General features: G+C 37.1%; 1 pseudogene; it reads right to left on the bottom strand.

Moving 5' to 3' along the window:
- The window catches only part of LOC149191237 (benzaldehyde dehydrogenase, mitochondrial pseudogene), a 90895-nt pseudogene extending 69863 nt beyond the window's left edge, over nucleotides 1–21032 (bottom strand).
- Between the last annotated feature and the right edge of the window lie 4110 nt (nucleotides 21033–25142).

Raw genomic sequence — 25142 nt, 5'->3', positions numbered from 1 at the left:
ATGACCTATTCATATGAGAAACCAACAAAACATAGTGTATGACCTATTCCTATGAGAAACCAACATCGTAGACCCTCTAACATTTTCCTTTGGGGAAACAAAATAATATAGAGAATGACCTTATGCCTTCCAGTGACCAACACACAAGGCTGATGACCTATGCTCACATCCTACATCGATCCATCATGTAAATAGAGAATGAGTCCTCATGCCTAAAACACTGCAAAAACAAGTCACTTCTCAATGTCTCTCATCAGAGAGGTATTTCAAAGATCAAACAAACACCACATTGAATTGACTACCCTCCTATACATAAGTGTGAGAGAAAATTTTATTTCTTGAGGCTAACACATACATGAGGTTTGATAGGCAACACAAGTTGAGAAATATCCATGTGCTCTCGCTATATGACCTGGTCCTGGAGTCCACGAAAAAAATGATGTTTATGTCATGATGTTGTCACCCTTGACATGTGATGTGCCCTAAATAGGTCATGTTTCACTCAAGAACCATCCAATCAGCTAATGAAACTATCCAATCACAATGCCATGTGGTGTTTTTCATAATAAATTTTGTGATTTCCCCTCATTGCAATTTTCAACTTCAAATTGACATTTCTTCTTATCTGGGACGAGTTTAACCAAGTTTGATATATTGTTGGAAATGTCATGGACATCATTATCCAACCATGTCATCTAGAGTAATATTTAAACACCATAAATTCTACAAAAATTCAATATACTTCAAGTCAAATTAACCCCCATTTAATGTGACCTTGTCAAGATATCAAACTTCCCTTGGAGAAGACTCTCAAACCATGCCATCTATAGCTCCATTTGACTTCCACTTTGAAATCAATGACATAGGTTGTCATCAATGATGACACTATGTCCAACACAATTAGGATGATCATTTATAGTCCTTGTAACCATAAATATGGTAGCTTCCATAAATAACAACATCATCATAAGCAACATGAGAGCAATAACCAAGGACAAATGTACATTACTATTTATTTTCATGGGAAATGGCATCACAAAGTTTAATATTCTTCTTTTGTAATCGTCTAATATAGGGAATGAAGATGTAGTGCACTAATTAATGGATAAATTGATGTCTAGTACATATTTTAGATAATAAGAGTTATGGTAACATAACTTATGATATATTTGACATCTATTTGAACAATTTCTTACATGCACATAATAAATCACTAACATGCATAAATTCTCTATAAATACATAATAAATAGAGGGACGAGTAGAGGAGGACCACACCTTTTGGATTTGAAGTGGTTAAAAGACTAAAATTTCAAATAGAGTCCAACATAATTATAATTTTGACCATGAAGAGAGTGTCCATTCATAAAACGCATATAGAGATCATATATAAAAGCTCAAAAGTGGCACAAGGCATTTATGGTTAAACATAATTATGTTAAATATTGGGCTATATAGTAGTTTTAATTAATGTACCTATGAAAATATATTAATATTGAAAATATGCCATTGACAAACTTTGACATAGTAATTGAAAGAAAATATTTTTGACTCTAATAGTTGTGATTCTTCTCAAGCTTCCATTCTTCTCCATTTCATGACTTGAAACACACAATGAAGCCATTAACGATTACTTTGATGGACGGTATAGGAAAGCCACGAAGCCATTCACAATTTATTTGAGGTACGATACAGTGAAGTATATCTATGTGCATAATACACTTAGACCCCATATGGAGCACTCATGGAATATTGAGGAGGCGAGTGGCATCTCTTCTAAATCCAGGTTGACGTTGGAAAGGGAATAGAGTACATAGCAAAATCGTTTCAATTTCTATATTTAAATATTCATTAATTCACTTACAAATATTTTTTTCCCAACCCTTCGCGCTCTGTCCCACCACAGTGGTTGATTAAGCACTCAAACGAAGCATATTCCAAGCATATCTTCCCAGATTTAATACCACTTGTCCATTTAAAAAAAAAAAGAGTCAATATGAGTTCATCGACCAGTGTTTGAAACAGAAACGCCTTCCAAGAATTAATTATATAAGAGATTAACAAAATTTTCCATGCTCACGTGAGTTTTTAAATTGTTATATATATAGATGGAAATCTTATTTTTTACCACGCATAAGAACAGCATGAGCATGTGTATTTTGTTTCTACATTGCTTGAACTATAGTGTATATAAATACTGAGTCAAATGTATGAATTCCCTATTTATATAATATTATGTTCATTATTGTGGAGTTACATAATTCATGACCTTTACACCATCTCTATTATTATCCTCCATTCACATGGACCAAAGCCGCTAAGGACAATTCTAAAAAATTGAATACAGCTATATTTTCGGATCTCATTGTACATTAAATTTCCCTTGCTACTCTCCTCTTGAGAGACAATTATAACATCTATAAGTAGTATTTTTCATTAAGGTGATGGAAGATGTATGATGTCTTTCATTAAGGTGGTGGATGGCACATATGATGTTATCTTGTTGTTGATGAATAAGTGGAGGAATAAACATTATATTACTATGAAGGACTTGGAACATGGTGTCTCGCTTGACGAGTAGCAATGACAAGTCAAGAGTTGTGATTATGTGCATGAGGACAACCAACTCAAGGTTATCCATTAACAAAAGCAAGAATATAAATGATTTTATGTGTTGCTGAAAGAGTACAAACAATTTTTATATTTAATGTTACGAAATGTTGAATGGATGGATATGTGTACAATGATATTTATTCATGCGAATGATTAGTAGGAAATCCTATAATAACAATACTCTATGTGCAGGAAAGAAAGAAATATGGTCCCACAAGCAACATCTATATGTATGGTGTTGACGATACTGGACCCACCAACATGTCAAGGGGCTCTCCCCAGTATGAAGTCCCAATTAGACCTCAGACCATTTGGTGCAAGAGTCCCAGTAGTGGGTCGTAAGGTAATGCCTTGATCGCGATGTCGCACAGAGGCAAGTAAGATAACACTATCAGTAGCAAGGGCGTGACTGATGCAATGAGTCAAGGAAGATGTATGGGAGGTTCTAACACTTCCAAGGGAGAAGGAGGTCAAGGTGAGTTCTAGGTTGAAAGGGATCAGTCCAAACTTGGCTAGGAACACACAACACAAAGGAAATGCATAGCTTCCAGAGAAGCAGTCCACTCGGATGCGGCAGTAACATCATACAAGGTAAGATAACATGAACATCACTCATGGATCATTCCAAGATGAGTGTGACAGTTGTTATAGCATGGTTCGTGTGAAAGGTCTGTCTGATGTCCGGTAGAGTAGTTGGCAAGGATGGTGATGACATTAACAACATATGCAACACATTAACAACAAGATTCATATAATTGCATGTGAATTAGTTCATACACAAATACATAAGTTAAATAACATATATCATTAAGGCAACTAGAACAGCCCAACTACAATAACATCTTATGCATGAAAATGTGTTGGCTCTTATTATATAAAGAAGTGTAAGTCACAATCATACAATGCATCCATGTAAACCTGCTAGCCCCAATAGTGGAATGCTACAGCGACATCCGCCTGCTCCTGTAAAGATATGTACTAGCTTCGTGCAGTGGAGAAGCCAAGGTGCGCTACAATACTCTCCAAGCCTTCCTCATGATAGTATTAGTAGAAGTTTAGCTAACCAACAGCCTATACAATGAGTTACGACAGACTATTTATAGCAAAGGGTGGGTTGACCCTTGACATTCCCCTTGGTGACAATTCAACTACCCTCATGACTCTTTATCTACTCTATGACTATTACATCCAACTATTGACACTTGCCTTACACTTGACATGACTCAACATTACAATGCACACGTACTCATGTGAGACAACATGGATTGAGCAAGCCTTGTAAGACATCACTGACACTCAGTCTCCTATGATGAGACCAATTCTTTGACATGCTTGTGATGGTGAAGTTGGTGAGTTGATGCCAAGCTTGGTCATCCATGATGGTGTGCATGCACCTCCTGGTGACATCTTGCTGAAGAGAACTATTGCCTCTATTGCAATCGGTGCATTGGTTCGGCCCCTTCATCCGACTCGTCTGCTAACATGCACATGGTCTTCTTGGGTATGGTCGAACCAGAAACACATTGATACATAGTGTCTGTGTCGATCTCCAAGTGTGTGTTGGTGGTCATGAGCATCAACTTGTCGAAGTACATGTTCAACCCTAGTTGGACTTGCTTCTTGTCTTCACCTTGGTGAGTGTGTTGAATGGGCTGGATTGCATGTGTGTGCTCAATGAAATGCATGCTACTGATTGCCTTGCATGCAATCAACAACACTGCTCACCATATCTACTCCATTTTAGCTACTAGGATGGGTCTTTAACTTGTATGGGTGTAGTTTCATCCGTGAGTGCATGTTGCACCCACTGATGTTCCTGATCCTACTGTAACTCATTCGTTTTTTTGTGCAGCTTCATCTTCTTCCTTGAGTTTCTACTTCAGCACATGCAACTCGTTCTTTGTTTTGTTCTCTATCTTCGTGCGATCTTCATGTCGCGCCGTCACCTCATAGTCTGAGTCTCCAAAGTTTCTTTCATTATCAGTGAATCTGCTTGATCTTGCAACTTTGTTCCGCCTCTGTGTTGTGAACAACCTTCCTCTTGAATTTGTTGTATTCACTGCATTCGCTGCATTTGGTATGCTACCTATAGCTGTTTCTCATGATGTTGCTCACCGTGATGTTGTTTCTTGATGTCCTTATCCATGAGCAACTTGATTTCTTTGTGAGTAGGCAAGATCATAGACACTTGATCGATGTCATGTCCAAGCATGCTTTGAATGGTGTCTTCATCTCTACTCTGCTAGAAGCCATTCTACCTATATTGCTGAGAGGTAAATAAACATCTCCGATACCTTGAGATATGGAAACACTCATGGCAAGCAATTTGTCAGCTGAAAACCAAAATGAACATGACAACTAACTTGTAACATATCTGGGTGAATGATCATGAAGTTTGCGCAATTTCGGCTGGGAGGTAGGGAGATCGACTGCCAAGACTACACAAAGCATAGTATGGGCTGGTGGGAGACTTACTGACTCTTCGAACTACACAATGCACAGTCCAGTCTGGTTGTTGACTACAAGGATTCTGTTAATTCACAATTCCAGCTGGGAAGGACTGCTAGCCCAAGGATAGATTTGCGCAATTTCTTGGGCCAAGTAGCCACTGTCCTCCATAAATGTGCAAATAAGTCTTGGAGGCTAGTGCTAGGTAGGAATGTGCAAATCTAGAGAGGAAGGTGAGCCTTCCTTTCCCAGATTCTGCAACACAGCCTTAGTGAAGGTAGAGCCTAGGCCAAGGTTGGCCTAACTCGCCGATGGGCAACTGAAAGCAAGTAAGTCAATGAATGGATGGAAAAACTAAGTGACAACAGAAGATATTACAAGTGCATGCAAAACATGAATGAAATATTCAGCAAATCAATCAACATGCATGTGGGCGAGGAAGTTCGCTGGTTGGGCGAACATCCATGAAAAATAGTTTCGTTCATGCAACAATAATGAGATAGCAACGAAAATTGAAACGAAGCTGGGACAAGTTAGTATACATGTAAATGACAATAAGAATTCAAAGAAATCAAGAAAACAGTACTCCCACAAGTGAAAACACAAAAAGCGACAGAAATGTAGCACAAGGCATGGGAAGTGAGATTACCCCAAAATAGCTAAGCTAAAAGTGTCGACTCCTCCTAGATGTGATGTGGGATGTCAGAACTGCAAGGTTGATGTGAGGAATAAGCTCTCCAACATTTGTTTGATGAGCTTTCATAACATCGATGTTGTGACACACATGCCACAGATCTAGGGGAAGGGACACTTGGTTGGAGGTTTCACACTAGCTTGATTGTAATATGTAGCTTCTTCTAGACTCTTGATCGATTGACACACATTACAAGACAAGGCAACACAGTTATTTCAATTGGGGTTGACGGGTATATAGGCATACAAGAAGTATAGTCATTAAAGTCTTAGTTTCATCTCTTGTGTTGCTCCACTACCAGCAGAGCTAGACAGTACCCGGTGGAGTCACATAGGAACACAAGCATGGCTCCACTGCCAGTGAGCCTAGTTAGTACACTAGTGGAGTTACTTGCATCACCTCGCTGTGCATGAAGCCTTTCTCTTCTTTTTCCTTATTCATTTTTCATTTTTCATTTTTTTGACTTTTGAATTTTTTTCATTTTTCACTGTGCATAACACTTATTCATTTCAGAGCCGGAAGAGGGATCTCGACTTATTGAGAGAAGAAGAGGTTGTTCTAGCAAAGAAGTAGTTTATTGTATCTCTGACATGCCTATTAAGGTTCCCCCCCTCACCTTACTCTACTTGATTGAGCTAACAAGGGTTAACCCAAAAACAATTGACTAGAGAAGGTGACACTAGCTAGCACGCAAGCGTTGTGTTTTTGCCAAGGTTCACTTCGAATATTACATATTTTCCTTCGACATATCATGGACTAAAAGTAACAAGCTCATCATATAGAGAAGGGATGACAGATAACCAAGTAGTGATAGTTGTACAAGCCCTCTTATAATTTACCCATCTCGTTTCATGAGTCATACATGGCTTCATGCAAAACTAGCCTATGAACGAAATAAGCAAACGAACTAACAATAAACAAAGTAAAGTAAGATCATAAGAAAAAATGAAATAAAATCAAGTAAACAAACAAGCAAGCAAACAAAAAAGAAAACAATGCATGTAAGCAAATAAGCATGCAAGCAAACAACTGAAAGAAAACATTACACCTACTCCTACAATAACGATGCATGGGCCTGATCACGTGAAGTGATACTTCCAATGCAGCCACTGACACATTGGTAGACCCATTTTGGTGAAGGCTTGGTCTGCGAACAACCCAGTGTTCTGAACCAATAACCAAGAAAGATATAACAATGAAGACAACCACACTTCATGTTTCAAAGTGTCCATGGAACATAAGTGAGTGCATGTGCATTATGGGTAGTCTGTGGACTTATCGTGGTGTTGTGTGACACTACGTACAACTTTGAAGTGTAACCACACTCTTGACTAAGACATGCAAGCAAACGAAAGAAATAAAGATAACTTACATCACACACAAGTGCTCGCAATGTAAGACTCCTCCAATGCGTGAGCAATGGGATCATGCAGTTCAAGTGGAGAAAGTGTGATCTGTGTGTGATATTGATCTTGAGTGCATACAGATGAGTGATGAGGAGCCTTGAGTGTTTGAAAAATTTCCTGATAGGAAGAAAAACCAACCTTAGGACAACGAGGGCCCAACATAACCATCAGCTTGGGCTAAAGTGCCTCAACGGTCTATGGGGTTTGGAATTTGTTGAAAGATGGATCCTTGTAGGCCAGTGGCTTAGATGGATTAACAATGAGTGAATCAAAATCATGATTGGATGATGAGGTGAAGAGATCATGACAACCAAGATTAGAAAATTTAGTATGTTGGTCAGCATCCTCATGGTTTGATGAATCACATAGAGGGGTGGATGAGAAGGAAGGATGTCCACCCTCTGCATTTCTGGAAAGAGAAGATGAAGGATGAAGTGTATTTTCAATGAATGATTGGTCCTCTCCGTTGTTGGATGATGGGCTAACATACGGTGTGTCCTGTAAAAGATAAAAAATGGATGCATCCATAGATGAAGACACACATGCAAAATCATGGATAGCAGGTTCACCAACGGTGTTAGGAAAGAACGGAAGGGGCTCGGATGAAAAAGAGTCATCCTTTGCCAAGTGTTGATGCTCAAGCTCCCACTCATACTATTCATGAATAACAATGCATGTTGGTTGTGCAACACCAACTCTGTTAGTGGGTTGTTCCTCATTCACAACAAGTGAAGAGTCTAGAATGTATGAACACAAGACAAGAACACCCGGAGGAACACCCAAGTGTGAAGATGGAGGTCATAGAAAAGAAATCATATGAGAACTCGAAAGGCCTCACAACCAAATTTGTGCGAAAATTGAGTGCAGTGATGTTGGGAGAGTGTGATAGTTGAACAGGTGTACAAAGATGATCGTCAACATCATTAGGCAATGGTGGAGTTGTTGAATGAGAGGGAGGTAGACAATCAGTTGAGGTGATGCCCACTCCCACATGAGATTGCACAACTTTGTCAATGAAGAAGGTTGAGCGAGGCTTGATCTCAAACTTTCTCTTGGGACGTGCAGATTTCTTAAGTCAATACTTGAACCGGTCCCAAAGATAAGAAAATTTCATCTGGCTCCTCAGAGGTTGAAACTGCAAGTCATGGAAGCGCTGCCAAAAATCAATAACGAATTCATGCGGAGTGCTCCATTGCTATAATAGTTTACGATCAAGATGGTTTGGATCAAAAAGATAGAACGTGTCTTCAATAAGATCACAGAAGTGCTCACATGAGTACACAGTGTTAGCTGGTAGGTTTAGCACCCAATTAAATGGAGATTCATGAAGTGTGTGTGCAAGCAACAAACTGGCTTGTTCTTCAGTATACTCATCTTCCTCATAAATCATGGAAAGAAATTATGTAATTGTTCAAGCTAGGCCACTTCGCCTTCACCATCGTATGTGTGAGTAGCCAAGAGATTGAAAATCTTCCCTGAGATGAATACATCTTCATGATTCGTAAAACACCTCGGGTGAAGAAGAGTGAAAGTCTCCATGAAAGATATGCAAAGGTTTAAAACTGGGTGACAGGACACAACTTGTCATCAGGCCCTCCTTTTAACACCGCAAATGTTGACATGCTAGACCCACCAACATGTCAAGGGGATCTCCCCAGTAAGAAGTCCCAATTCGACCTCAGACCGTTTGGTGTAGGAGTCCCAACAGTGGGTCATAAGGTAATGCCTCGACCGTGATGTCACATAGAGGGAAGTAAGATAACTCTATCAGTAGTAAGGGTTTGACTGATACAGTGAGTCAAGGATGGTGTATGAGAGGTTCTAACACTTCGAACTGAGAAAGAGGTGAAGGTGAGTTCCAGGTTGAAAGGGATCAGTCCCAACTTGGATAGGTACACACAACACAAAGGACATGCAGAACTTCTAGTGTAGCAGTCCACTCGGATGTGACAGTGACATGATACACTGTAATATAACATGACCAACACTCATGGATTAATCTAAGATGAGTGTGATGGTTGTTATAGCAAGGTTCATGTGAAAGGTTTGTTTGATGTCGGGCAGAATAGTCAACATGGACGATGATAACATTAACAACATATGCAACAAATTAACAACAAGATTCATGTAATTGTATTTGAATCAATTCATACAAAAATATGTAAGTTAAATAACATATATCATTAAGGCAACCAGAACAATCGAACTACAATAAAAACATATGCATGAAAATGTGTTGGCTCTTATTATATAAAGAAGTGTAAGTCACAATCATATAATACATCCATGTAAACCTACTAGCCCCAACAGTGGAACGTTATGGCCAAATTCGCCTACTCCTCCAAAGAGATGTACTAGCTTTGTGCAGTGGAGAAGATAAGGTGCATTACAATACTATCCAAGCCTTCTTCATGATAGTCTTAGTACAAGCTTGGCTGACCAAAAGCCTATACAATGAGTTATGATAGACTATTTATAGCAAAGGGTTGCGTGACCCTTGACATTCGCCTTTGTGACATTTCAACTACCCTCATGACTCTTAACCTACTCTATGAATGTTACATCCAACTATTGACACTTGACTTACACTTGACATGACTCAACATCACAATGCACATGTACTCATGTGTGACAACATGGCTTGAACAAGCCTGGTAAGACATCACTGACACTTGGTCCGCTGTGATGAGACTAATTCTTTGACATGATTTTGATCGTGAAGCTGGTGAGTTGATGCCCATCTTGGTCATCCATGATGGTGTGTATGCACCTCATGGTGACATCTTGCTGAAGTGAACTCTTGCCTCTGTTACAATTGGTGCATTGGTTCGGCCCCTTCATCCAACTCATCTGCTAACATCCACATGGTCTTCTTGGGTATGATTGAACCAAAAACACACTAATGCATAGTGTCCATGTTGATCTTCAAGTGTGTGTTAGTGGTCATGCACATCAACTTCTCGAAGTACATATTCATCCCCAATTGGAATTGTTTCTTGTCTTTGCCTTGGTGAGTGTGTTGGTTGCGTTGGGTTGCATGTGTGCACTCAACGACATGCATGCTGCTAATTCCCTTGGGTGTGATAAACAACACCGCTCACCATGTTTGCTCTGTGTCAGCTATTGGGTTGGGTCTTTAACTTGTATGGGCACAATTTCATCTGCGAGTGCATGTTGTGCCAACTGTTGTTCCTGATCCTGCTGCAACTCATTCGTATGTCTGTGCAACTTCATGTTCTTCCTTGAGTTGCTGCTTTGGCACATGCAACTATTTCTTTGTTGCATTCTCTATCTTCGTGCGATCTTCAAGTGGCATCGTCACCTCATATCTCGAGTCTCCAAAGTTTCTTTCATTATCAGTGGATTTGCTAGATCTTGCAACTTTGTTCCACCTCTGTGTTTTCAACAACCTTCCTCTTGCATTTGTTGTATTTGCTACGTTCACTGCATTCGATATGTTGCCTGCAGCTGCTCTTCATCATGCTTCTCACTGTGATGCTACTGCTTGATCTCCTTGTCTATGAACAACTTGATGTCTGCGTGAGTAGGCAAGCTTATAGACACTTGATCGACTACATCTCCAAGTGTGCTCTGAACGGTGTCTTTGTCTCTGCTCTCCTGGAAACCATTGTACCTATACTGCTGAGAGGCAGATGAACACCTGTAATACTTGGAGATATGGCAATAGTCATGGCAAGCAATCTGTCAGTTGAAAAATAAAATGAACATGAGAACTGAATTGTAACATACCTGGGTGAATGATCATGAAGGTTGTGTAATTTTAGCTGGAAGGTCAGGAGACCAACTGCAAAGACTACACATGGAAAAGTCTGGGCTGCTAGGAGACTGAATGACTATTGGAACTGCACAATGCATTATCCATTCTGGCTGTTGACTGCTGTGATTACATAATGCGCAATTTCAGCTGGGAAGTACTACTGGCCCAGGGACAAATTTGTGCAATTTCTTGGGCCAAGCAGCTATTGTCATCCAAAAATGCGCAAAATAGTCTCGGAGGCTAGTGTCAGGCAGGAATGCGCAAATCTGGAGAGGAAGGTGAACATTTCTTTCCTAGATTGCGTAATGTAGTCTTGGTGAAGGCAGAGCCCAGGCCAAGGTTGGCCAGACTCGCCGACGGGAAATTCAAAGCAAGTAAGTCAATCAATGCATGAAGACACTAAGTGATAGTAGAACCGATTATCAGTACATGCAAAACATGAATGAGAGATTCGGAAAATAGATTAGCATGCATGTGGGTGAGGCAATTTGTTGGTTGGGGGAACGTCCGTGCAAAACAGTTTCATGCATGTGATAACAATGAGATAGCAACAAAAATTGAAACAAATCTAGGACAAGCTAGTAAAATATAAATGACAACAAGCATTCAAATAAATCAAGAAAACAATCCTCCCACAAGAGAAAACATAAAAAGTGACAGAAATGCGGAACAAGGCATGGTAAGCGAGATTACCCCAAAACAACTGAGCTGAAAGTGCTGACTACTCATAGATGTGATGTGAGATGTTAGAGCAACAAGGCTAATGTGAGGAATGAGCTCTGCAGTGTCTAGTTGATGCGTTTTGATAACATCGAGGTTGTGACATGCATGCCACAAATCTAGGGGAAGTGACAGTTGGTGGGAGGTTTATGAATTTCTCCTTTCATGTAACCTCCAACTGCTAAACATTGATGCCTAAAACAAGGGATGCCTTTTCATGCTTCCTTGGGAGAGTCAACCCATGCATGCAAGTCTATTTTTCTCAGTCCTGGAGAGAACCTGTCAACTCAGCGACACATGCAAGAGACTGCTCGACTATTGGAGAAAAATACGCATTTCTGGCTGGGAGTTGGGCTGACTACCCAAGAGGTTTGCGCAATTTCTGGGAAGAGTAGTTGACTACTACCCAGATTTATGTAAATCCTGGGCTAAGCAGCCTCCTGCTAGGAAAATGTGCGCAAATCCTACTCGAAGGGTTGGCTGGCAGGATTGCGCAATCCTGGAGCCCAGCAGGCTATCAGAGAGGATTGCACAATCCTGCAGCCCACCATGGTGTCAGAGAGGATTGCTCAATTCCTTGAGGGAAGGTTGGTTTCCCTCCAGGAATGCGCAATTTTCAAGGGGAGGCTACTCAAGCTGCAGCTGGACCAAGTCCTGGTGAGCAGCCTGTGAGGGGAATGGATCAACTGTGATCGATAGGCTCCCTTTGTGTGAGGAAAAATCATGAAGCTTAAGTACTTGATGAAGCAAGACAAAGTACTATGCAAGGTTGGTAGGGAGGTTCCAAAACAGTCTAAGGCCAAATTTTGGGGGGTGGTTGTAGCGTCTACAACATATGGATAGAGGAAAGGGATATGTGTCTATTAGTTGAAGAGACAATTAATTTCTTGGAACATTTAAAGGCTATAGTTTAATCAAATTGTTTTCCTTTGAAAATCATGGAAATTTTGGCAACATTTTGATAAAATCTAGCAGGGAATTTTGTAAATCTAAATTATAGTTGTAAAATTTCAAGATTTTGGGTGCTCCAATGGTTTTTGATGGTGCTAAATTCATTTCCACCATGAAAAAAACATGATTCAAACACTATTGCAAGATTTTTTGAATTTTTTTTCCCAAATTCTAGCCACTCTTGACCGTCGAGGCAATTCCTCCCCATCAATAGATGCTTCCCATTTAAAAGATGAGTGTGAGAATTAACTGGGCACTGAGGTGTAGCTGGAGGGCACATAGAAGCAACAACAACATGTAAGGGCCCTACCTTAAACGACAACGTCCACATAAGTAGGGCAACTAGAATAATAGACACACATGTTATCATTTTCCTTGGGAATCACATCATAGTTTTAATAAATGAATCTTCAGCTGATTGATGGTCCGATTAGATGATGGATGGGCGGCAATGAAAGTTATGAAAAGTTCATTTGTAGTTGCAGATCACATATTTGGTGGATGCATACAATACATTAATCTTACTCACACAGAGAGATCATCTACTCTATAAATACAAGATGGATGGGGGGAGGAGTGGAAGAAGACACGATTATTTTAGATGTGAGATGTGAAATCAGTCTGGAGATTGAATTCAATTGAAATTAATTGTAATGTGAACCATTGACAGATCCTTCGTTCGTACAACACACAAGGAGAGAACTTGATGGGTTTAATGGGTGCACACAGTGAGGAATAGTAATGTGCGACTGGCTTGGTATGTTTGACTTAATGCTTTGAGACCATTTGATTCATCTCCTGTGTCAAACTTACTTCCACGTATGGAAAACCAAAGTTGCAATATGAATCGATAGTTAGAAATATGTTTCTAGATATACACAAATTGGACCAACATAGATAAATAGTTAGAAATATGTTTCTGGAGCCATAGATAAATAGTTAGAAATATGTTTTTGGATCTATAGACAAATTTATAAATATACACAAAATGGAACATGGAAATTCAGATTTAATTCGTAGGGAAAAGTAGATGAATATGATTATGTTAGGGAGGTATAGATATTTATCCATTATTGGAAACATTTTCAAAGTAGGGTGATGAGAAAACAATATTAGGAAAATGTAGCCATTTAAATGGTTAAAATAATTATGGAATATAAATAATTTTATATTTCTTAATATGTATATTTATTTTGGAAAAAGGATTTAATGATTTTAATTTTATTATCACTAATAAATGGATGATACAAATTTAATGTTTACTCAATTCTACAATATTTTAGTGGTAGTCACTACATAATGTATTTTTTCTAAGTAAATTTAAAAATTGTTTTAAAATGATATCTATATATACACATATTTTGAAAAGAATTATTAAATATATGATCCAAAGGACATAAATTAATATTTAATTATTTAGAGCCATAGAGGCTTTTAGTATATCTATTTGTTAGGACTATTGTTAGAAATACATTAAATATAAATGGACAAGTGATTTATAACTAAATTAGTTTAGGACACAAGCTTATTTAAAGATTGTTTCTCTCCATTTGCAAGATAGTTGAATGATTGTGTGTAAGTTCTTGCATATTTTATGTAATTCTTCTTGTCCTTATTAACCTTCTTTTGCATTGGATCAATACTTTATATGTATTACTGCAAAGGCTCTTTTCCAAAGTAACATAAATCATTTTATTTGCCTCTTTGCAAAAGTAAAAGAATTCATTTTGTTTTGTTTGAGTCCAAGAGAAGTTTTTCAGCTGACACTCTACTATTGTTTCAGGTGGTTCATGCCATCCCTCGACCACGTAAAAGAGTTTTGCTTTAGGCTTATCATCGAACTCTCAAATTTACGTAAAGTCTCATGTTAACATTTTTGGCATGCGTAAAGACCCATTTAGTTTGTTCTCTATCGATCTCTGGAATTTACGATGATTGTATTGTTGGTTTTGGTGTGGGTAATTTTCACCACCGATGCAAAAGAAAGATATTATTTAGCCAATTTTTTTTTCTGCAACCATCATTTTTATAATCTCTACATGAAAGTGATGGAAAAGGAGCCAATGAATGAATCTGTATAGTGTGTGGAGGAACCTACAAGTAGTCATTGCAATTGTTTCAATTGTCACATGGAACCTACAAGTATCATTGAGCCTGGAACCTATTTGATCGTGTGGAACCTGTTTGCATGAATCCCTACATAGATATGTGGATTTGTGAATCCCGACATTGGAGGACAAGCGTTAAAAATACCTATGCTAGACCATCGTTAAAGACCTACTTGAGGAGCCAACGTCGACTGTGGAGTGACTAGCGTGTGAACCAGTTGGGTATAGAAATTCAGCATTGAAAATAAATTGTGAAGTGGCCAACAACATGGAAAGCCACCAACATGGGGGAGTCTACATTGAACCACCTCCATATGACCTTTTAAAATCTCTCCAACAAATTAATGATTCATATGACCTTTTAAAATATCTCCAACAAATTAATGGTGCATATGAGTTTAATTCACAAATATTTGCATTGTCTTATATAAATCACTTTTATAAAGTGATTTCAAAATTTTACTAAATTTTTTAAATGGGATGTTTGTAAAAAGTTTTTTATTTGATTATAAATCCTTTTCATGGACAAAATGTGTGATTTTTATTTTGACACTTTTAATTGTGTAGTAATAAGTTGTAATTTTTTATTTTTATTTTTAGGTTCACTTGCCTCTCCATTTAGTCAAATTTCCACTATGTTATGTAGATTACACTCATATCCCGATGTTTTTAAGTTTCCTATTTTTGGGTCTCCCTAACTGATGGGGCTTCTAAGGGTGATATTTTTGATTGGACCACTATATTATTTAATAACCTATCCAAACACATTTTTGCTTTCCGCTCCTCTTGAAGTGTTTCTGAGAATAGAATCCCTCCATTTTACATGTCAGCCTACATCAAGGACTTTCCCTGATTTTCTATTGATTTCCTCATGATGGGATGGAAATGGACTCTTTTTGACCCCTCACCAATTCATATTTATCACAATATACTTTGGGAGTCCACTTTTTTAGGTCATTCTTATCAAATTTTCCATTGGGTCATCATCTGTATCTATGAAATCATATTTAGAACCAAACCTCCTTAAATTTCTTTGACAACCGTGGAAAACCTCAAGAAGGTTGGGAATTTGTTCAGTGAAGAGTTTTTTACATATATAAGAGTCTTGGGAAGTTACACAACACAACATGTCCTGCCCCTGTACATTCCTGGCAAGCTTCTGTGTAGGCAAGTGGCTTACTCAACAATAGGCCATGGCATTATGAAGGCATTGAAAGACAACAACAAGAATTCTTGGCCATAGTTTCCTCTACCTTTTGGTCTTTTCTCTGCAGCTAATTACAGTCATTCTGAGAAAGAGTTGTGATCCATTGAACCATTGAAGTTAGCCAACATCCCTACTAGGGAAAATGACCCTAACAGACTAGAAAAGCATGTTTCCTTAGCCTCTGGTATTAGAAAGTATCTTCATCAGGAAAATAAATTTGACGACTTGTTTGTTGAAGCATCCTCATATAATACAGTCTTGAGTAGTGTAGATGAGACATTGTCAATGAAGGAGTGAGAATATTTCTTTTCTTTCATAAATTCAAGATTGGCTCCTCTCCCTATAGCCTTATTGCAACTTCCTCTACAAAAAAAAACATCTTTGAAGGAAACTAGCTCTTCTACTAAGTAGGAAGCTTCCTCTCAACGAATGTTCCCTCCTCAGCCTCAATAAACAACAATAACTAGTTCTTCAAACTCTAGTGGAGAAATTTATACAGTAGACCCCAAGATGGAAAGTGTATGTCAATAATTTGATGAAATTCTTAAACAACCAAAGAAAGGAACATAGGAAATCATAGAAATAGATAAAAATACTACTTCTGTAGAAACTATTGTTCAACAAAAGAAAATTTATAATGATCCCATCACCATGCAAAAGACCATGCTAGAACAAACAGTATCTGAGAAGATACTAGTGGTCACTAAACCTAAGGTGGAGATTATTCCCACTAATCCTACTTTTGAAATCTTCCTCAATACCAAGGAGATTCCTCCAATGGACATATTTTAAATTCCAATGCACAAAGATTTAGTCAAGAGAGGCAGAATTATAAGAAAATTGATGGATCCCAGGAAAATCCCCTTAGGCCACTTCTCTTGAAGTTCTCTGGAAATGATCCTCTATTACCCCTGCTAATGAGCTTGGGAAATTAACTCAGCTTATATGTGCTTGTGTCTCTAAAACCATAGACAAAGTAATATAGGTGCAAGAATCTCTAAGAGAAAAAGATTAAAAGAATACCAATGTGGAGAAGGAATTCATGAATGAAAAAGAGAAATTGAGAACACAGTGGCAAACTCAGTTAAACCAAAAGGATATCACATTGACAGAATTGCAAAAGTAGTTAAATGCACTTCAAATTCCGCAGGCAGAGAAAATTAAGTGAGAAAATGGATAACTCAGGAAGTCATAGTAGAAACTAGAGCAATTGGAAGTCACAACTCCCCATTTAGTGAAATTCAAACAAGAGGCTTATGACCTTAATGCTCAACTCCAAAAGAAACAACATCTTCTCTGTGATATGTTGCAATTGGTTCAGATACAATAAAAAATGCATAATACATTGATTCATGAGATGATGGATATCATAACATATTATGATGAAACCAAATAAGACTTGAATGAACTACTAAAATCAAAGAAAAATGTTGAGGGAAAGAAATTTGATTTTCCTAAATTTGATGAATGAAAAAGTCGATTATTTTCAAAGGATGGAAAGAAAGGATTCATTTAATGAAGAATCTTATCGAATACGAAAGAGATTTAGAAAATTCCATAGCCAAATTCATCAATGATTCATTTTTTGAATCAAATTTGATTCCTAGTTGTCCAAATTATTCCTTTCTATATGTACAGAGGTTGCTCAAAGATTGGCTCGAAGAGAGGGAAGATTTTATTAAGAGAGTTTACCAATTAGGTTGATAAAGCCTTATAGCCATTGGCTAGTTCTAAAGGCACTCACTAATACATCCATCAAAATGTTTCCACCTTCGAGAGTGTCTATCTTTAAATGTCAAGTGCACATCAAGTGTTGTTCCCCTCCAAAGCTAGTTGCACTTCTAGATATTCAAAGGATTTTGAAAGAAACTATTGGCTCATTCTCAACCACCTAAGAGTTCTTACAACCATTTACTTTTTATGTTAATTTTGTTATGATTTTGGTCGTCATTTTTCGGGAGAGTAGTTTCACGCCTTGTTGTAAAGAACACTATAAATATCCCTCTCAAACTGATTACAAGTGGTTCAGAATTTTGGAGAAAAAGTAAAGCTTTTGTTGCACTTTTGTACTCAAGCTTTTCTTTAATTTTATTTGAGCCAATTTCAATTCCAATATGCATAGATTGCCAACAATATGGGTACATTTATCATCTCTTTATTCATTCTATTTTTAAAGGAATTGTTTCAAATGTTTAAATATTGTTCATGTATATGCTTTTATTAATTCTATCATTATCGCTTTTGATGTGTGTGAATTAAATTATATAACATACAATGAATAAAAAAAATTCCATCCAAAAATTAATCGGTCAACCAAACAATCTAGTTACCATGCCATGTGGCATCTTCCACATCATCTTGCTCAAAAAATATCTTACTACCATGTGCCATTAGAGATGCCATGTGTGCTTCTAGTCACACTGTCAAATCATCTACTGAAGGGTCACTTGATATCCTTCAGAGCATGCCATACATAAAGTGTTAATTAGACCAACTTGGTGGAGGGAAACTGATATGAGGAAGGCATTAAATCTTTTGCATGTCATGAACAAATCGATCGTTCATGAATTCTTTAATGGTTAGATCAATCGTAACATGTAGGGTCTTTAACCTGCTAAGACAATGTGCAAGCCACTACACCATTTATCATTGATTGCAACACAAGATCATAGAACCGATCTAAATATGTGTAATGATCAACTTCAAACTGACACATCTTCTTATATGGGAGGACTTTGATAGAGTGTGATATACTATTAGAAAGTTCATGGACATGACTATCCAACCATTACATCCATAGCCTTTTTTAAACACCATAAATTCTACAAAAACTCAATATACTTCAAGTCACATTAACCCCCACTTAACATATCAAACTTATCTTGGAGAAGACTCTCAAACCATGTCATCTATAGATTGATTTGACTTTCAATTTGACATAAATGACATAGGTTGTCATCAATGACAACACTGTCTCTAACACAATTAGGATAATCATTTCTAGTCCTTGTAACCATAAATAGGGGAGTTTCCATAATTAATAACATTACCATAAGCAACATGATAGAGCTAACCAAGGACAAGTGCACATTACTATTTGTTTTCATGGGAAATGGAATCACTCTTTTTAATATTATGCTTTTGTAAGCCTCTAATATACGGAACGAAGCTTTAGTGCATTGATTAATGGAAAAGTTTATGGCTAGTAAATATTTTATATAATCAGAGTTATGAAAGCATAACTTATGGTGTATTTGACATCTAGTTGAACAATTTCTTGCTTGCACATGATAAATCACTCACATAAATGAGTTTTCTGCAAATACGTAACATATAGAGGGACAAATAGAGGAGGACCACAACTTCTGGATTTGATGTGATTAAAAGACTAGAATTTCAAATATAGTCCAACCTAATTATAATATTGGCCATGAAGAGAGTGTCCATTCATAGAACACATATAAAGAACATATAGAAAAACTCAAAGTGGCATAAGCCATTTACGGTCAAAAATAATTATGTTAAATATTAGGCTATATGGTAGCCTTGATCAATGTATCTATGAAAAGGGATTAACACTGAAAATGTGCCACTGACAAACTCTAACATAGTAATTGAAAGAAAATATTTTTGACTTTATTCAGGAGAATGTTACCAAAGCATAACCAATCAAAAATTTCAATCATATATTGAACTCAATTGTGTAATATGAATAACTAAAACAATTGTCATATGGAAAATCAATTTTCTTAATTTCTCTTGTGGATTCTAGCTTAATCAAGCAATGATTTGATTGATATGTACTATTTCATACGTGGATCTTCATTAATAGAAATCTTAAAATATAGTGTGAAGAAATGAGCTCTCATGCAAGATGATGTTGAATATATTAATATTAAATATACAAGTGATTAACCGAATTTTCCATTGTTATGTGAGTTATTAAATTGTTATACATATTGACAAAAATCTTATTTTTTACAACGATAAAAAAAGCGTATGTATTTTGTTTCTACAATGCTTAAACTATAGTGTATATAAATATTGTGAGTCGAATGTATGAATGTTTATTATTATAGTATTACATAATTCATGACCTTACACCATCTCTATTATTATCCTCCATTCACAATTCTCAAAGCCACTCACCACATTCTAAAAAATGGAATACAATGTTATCTTCAAATATCATTAAACATTAAATTTCCCTTGCTACTCTCTTCTCAATAGACAGTTATAACATCTATAAATAACACTTTTCATTAAGGTGATGGAAGGCATATGATGTCATTCATTAAGGTGGTGGAAGGCACATATGGTGTCATCTTGTTGTTGTTGCATCAGGAGAGGAATAAACATTATATTACTATGAAGGACTTGGAAGTTGGAACATGGTGGCTGGCTTGCTGAGTAACAATGACAACTCAAGCCAAGAGTTGTGCTGATTTCCATGAGGACAGTCACCTCAAAGTGATCCATTAACAAACGTTTTTATGTGTTGCTCTCATTATGAGTTTTATTAATGCCATGAAACGATGAATGGATATACATAAAATTATATTTATTCTTGCTAATGATTACCATGAGATCCTATAACAAGAATATTATACCTGCATGAAAGAAAGAAAAATGGGCCCAAGACCAACATGTATATGTATGCACGAAATAGGGAAGCGATTAAAAATAACAAAAATTAGACAGAAGGGATCTCTGTTCTGCGAGAATTTGTCCTTGCTTCAAGAGCCAATTAATTTCCTAGTACATATAAAGGATTGAGTGTGACCAACTACTAAATTTTGAAATGGGACTCCTTCGACTGCGATATTAATATGATGTGCTGACAAGTGCTTTCCAGCATCAATGGAGCTCTCATAATTCCTGAGTAACTCCGCCTTGCCATTAGACATCACTTCCTCCTCCTCCTCCGAATTTGCAGTGCAACATCCACGAGTTGGAGCATGTATTGGGCACAATGGTATAGCTGGAGGGAACCTAGAAGTAGCAGCAGCCACATGTAATGGGCCTGCCTTAAACAACAACGTCCACATAATTAGGGCAACCAAAATAACAAAGACATCAGTTATCATTTTCCTGGGGAATGCCGTCATCGTTTTAAAAATGAATCTTCAGTTGATTGATCAGTTCACTTAAATAATTGATATGAGAGTTATGAAGAGGTGATATGTAGTTGCAGATCAAATATTTGGTGGATGAATATAATAGATTACTCTTACTCACACGGAGAGATCATCTACTCTATAAATACAAGACAGATGCAGAGGAGCAGAAGCAGACACAATTTTTTTAGATGTTAGATGGTGAATAAATCTGGTTATTGAATTGAATTCAAATTAATTTTAATGTCGACCATTCACAGATCGATCATTCGTTCGTAGAGTAGACGGGAGAAAACTTGGTGGGTTGAATGCATGCACACAGCTAGGAATAATAATTTGTGACCGGCTTGGGATGTTTGACTTAATCCTTTGATGAGACCATTTGATTCATCTCCATTGTCAAATTGACTTCCACACATGGAAAGCCAAAGTTGCAATATGGATGGATTGTTAGAAATATGTTTCTTGGTATACACAAATTGGACCAACATAGATAAATAGTTAAAAATATGTTTCTAGAGTTGTAGATTAAAGTTTATAATAGTATAGCTTAATGATAATTATCATATAGATTTTTTTTTTCAATTTAATTTAAAAATTGTGATATATATATATATATATATATATATATATATATATAGATATATATCCCCTAAAAAATGTTAAATATATGATCTAGAATACATAAATTAATATTTAAATATTTATGGTCAAATTTTTTATTAGTATATCCATTTGCTATAATATATATGATATATAGAAAAGTGTACTTTTTTAGAAATTAAATTAGGAAATTTGTTAGGAGTATTGTTAGAAATACATTAAATGTAAATGGAGAAGTGATCCATAACTAAATTAGTTTAAGACACAAGCTTATTTAAAGTTTGTTTATCTCCTTTTGCGAGAGCCCTGAGTGATTTTGTGTAAGCTCTTGCATATTTTATGTAATTATTATATTCCTTATTAATAAAATTTATGTGTCTGAGGACACTTTTGTATATTAATGCGGTATTAGAGCTTCAATTGTGTAGATTATGTGAATAGGAGATTCCATCTATGCAAGGTTTTCGAAAGCTCCATCAAAATGATTCGTTTTTTATTGGTATGCAAGTTGTTCATCTTTTTTAAGGAAAATAAAATTGAGTTTCTTTTTTTAAATGTGACATTGAACTTTGGTTTCAGTTTTAATGTTTGTTGAATTATTTGCAACCTCTTTCTTCTTTTGTTTTGAATCTATACTTTATATCTATTACCGTAAAGGCACTTTGCAAAAGTAACAGAATTCATTTGAGTTGGTTTGAGATCGAGAGATTGGTTCATGCCATTCCTTGACAACGTAAAAGCGTCTTTCTTTAGGGTTATCATCGAGGTCTCAAATTTATGTAAAGCTCCTTATTCACAGTTTTGGCATGTGTAGATCCCTCTATAGTTTATTGTATATCGAGCTCTAGAATTTATGGTGTTCGTATTGATGGTTTTGGTGTGGGTAATTTGCACCACCAATGCCAAAGAAAAAGGCGAGTAAGCCAAATTAATTTCTTTGCGCAGCCGTCATTTTTATAATCTCAGCATGAAAGTGATGGAAAAAGAGCTAGCAAAAAGATCTGTATAAGATATGGAGTAACCTGTAGGCAACTATTGCAATTGTTGTAATTGTCACATGGAACCTGCAAGTATCATTAAGTGTGGAACCCATTTTTTTCAAGAAATAGAAAAAAAACTTTCCATTGATTATAATGAAAGTACAATGTTGTAGAGAAAATATAATTGAACACATACATAATCCAAAGATTATAGATTCTAGGTTTTAGATCGCCAATGCAAAAAATATCGGCTCAATCTCTGTGTTTGTTCTCCATCTCAGCCAAAATAGTTGAGCGAAACAAAAAGGGTGCAAAGGATGCAGTCCAAGATCTAAATACAATCATGTAGGCCAACTCTATCAGTCATATCCATCATATCAAAGTAGAAGTTGGGTGCACATATCTGTCAATGAAACAAAGTGGGAGATGGAGCTTACTGAGAGAAATAAACTCAATCTCAATGATAGCCCTCGATATCCAAAAAGGAACTTGAAGACAGTCCTATAAAATAAATAGAGGGAGATACAAAAACAAAACAGAGTTCGGAAGATGGCGTCTTCGATCAAGAATTAGATCATAAGTGTCCAATCTCCTACAGAGACCCAGAGTCAAAAAACTCGAAAAAAATTCTTACAGGCTTTGAGAAGCAACCTCCCTTGGATAGACGACCTGCTTCTCCATTTTGGATCCAGTAGATATGAGATATAGTGATAGACTGAAACTCTTTGATCAAATACTGAGTTATACATTTCTAGGCATCAAGATTTGAAGAGTTGAGAGAGACTCTATGATTTTCCCAGTCGATGACAAATTTGGAGTGTCCAAAAAGTGAAATATCTAAGAGGCTGAGCCAAAAAGAACATTATAGAACTCCCGAGAGTGCAAGTAATTCATCTCTAGTGTTGGATCCCTTTCCACAGTGCTAGTGGAATTTGTAAAAATAACCAGGCCCAAGATGGATGGTCATTCTGCAACCACATAGTCTGAAGGAGGAGTCCCCATCAAAAAATCCAACCCAAAAGATAGACAATATGTTACGAGGAAGTGGCAGACATTTAGGAGCAGGGGATGGGTTGGAAGAGTGTTCTAGATAGAAATAGATAATTCTACATCTACAGAGCAAGATGTCGAGCAACACATGGTAAAAAATGAGGGCATTTCAAGTCAGCCAAATGACCTAGATGATGCCAAATCCTAGAGAGAAATGAGATTGGTGTTTCACAGTCCAGCTAATAAGACAAGAGACAATATTACAACGGTCTCAATCAGCATGTGAGATAATCATATGTAACACACAAGTCCATATAGAAAATGCAAAGGGATAATGAAGAGAGAGTTGGTTGGCGTCCTCTCTTATAGATGAGAAAATCCAACACCAACTCGAGCCCGACTGAGGTTCTAGGGTTCAACAAACAGAGTGACAAAGGGTAACAGGTAACCATGGAGGCACAGGGAGGAGGGAGCTCCACTCCCTCCTATAGCAATGTGGTTTCAAACAGAGGAAGAGCAGGGAATAAGAACAAGCCTCCAAATTCCTTCGAGGACAAGACAAAAAACATTGAGAATTAGAAGGCGGAAGGCAGCAAAACCCATGAAGAACAAAGGACCCACGAGGAAGATCGACAGGAGGAGAAAGCGGAAGACAAAGGTCAGGGAACAGAGAATAGAACCAAGATGGGGCCCTGTAAACCCAAGACCATAACTAAACCGTGGGTTTTATTGAATGATCCAGCTCTGCAAGAGCACAGGGATCACATGGCTAACTATGCCATTATATGCAAGTTTATGGGAATCTGGCCATCAAAGAAAGCATTGTACACTTGGGTAAAATACAACTAGAAACAAAAGGGAGAGTTAAATATACATCTAGGATCCAAAGTTTTTTTTACGTTGGTGTTCACGAGCATGAAGGATAGAGACAGGATTTTTGAAGGAGGACCATACTTCTTTGCACCTGTTGGTCGCTATATGCGGCCTTGGATGATGAACTTTGTGCCAGAATGAGAAACCTTCACTTTGGTACCGGTATGGATTAGACTCTACTCCTTACCTTTAGATTACTGGTTTCCAGAGTCTTTAAAAGCTATAGGCAATAAATTAGGTCATTTCTTAAAGATTTCTGAGGCAACCCTATGAGGAAAATATACCTCCTATGCCCGTATATGTGTGGAGATGGACCTATCAGGAGCCCTTCCAGATGAGGTCATTCTAGAAGTCTATGACAAAGAATGGGTTCAAATAGTTGACTATGAGCATATCCTGTTCAGATGTCACAAATGTCATGAGCATGGGCACCTATCTAGAGACTGTCCTCTTAATAAAAGGGAGGAACACCTAAACACCAGCAAAGGGAAAGATCAGACAGGTTTCACCAAAGTAGGAGGAAAAGGAAAAGGAGGGGGAAGGAAGACACAAAAGAACCCTACTGAGAATGAGAACAAAACAAGAAGTCACAACAGTTTCGAGATCTTAGGAGAAAAAGAAGTAGATGGAGATGATCAAAAGTGCACAGAGAATC

This window comes from Pinus tabuliformis, chromosome 3_1 (assembly GCF_031772625.1).
Source record: "Pinus tabuliformis cultivar Carrire ecotype Pingquan chromosome 3_1, CPIR1, whole genome shotgun sequence".
NCBI lineage: Eukaryota > Viridiplantae > Streptophyta > Pinopsida > Pinales > Pinaceae > Pinus > Pinus tabuliformis.
The sequence above is the reverse complement of the archived record's forward strand: the minus strand, read 5'-3'. Positions and strand labels throughout refer to the sequence as shown.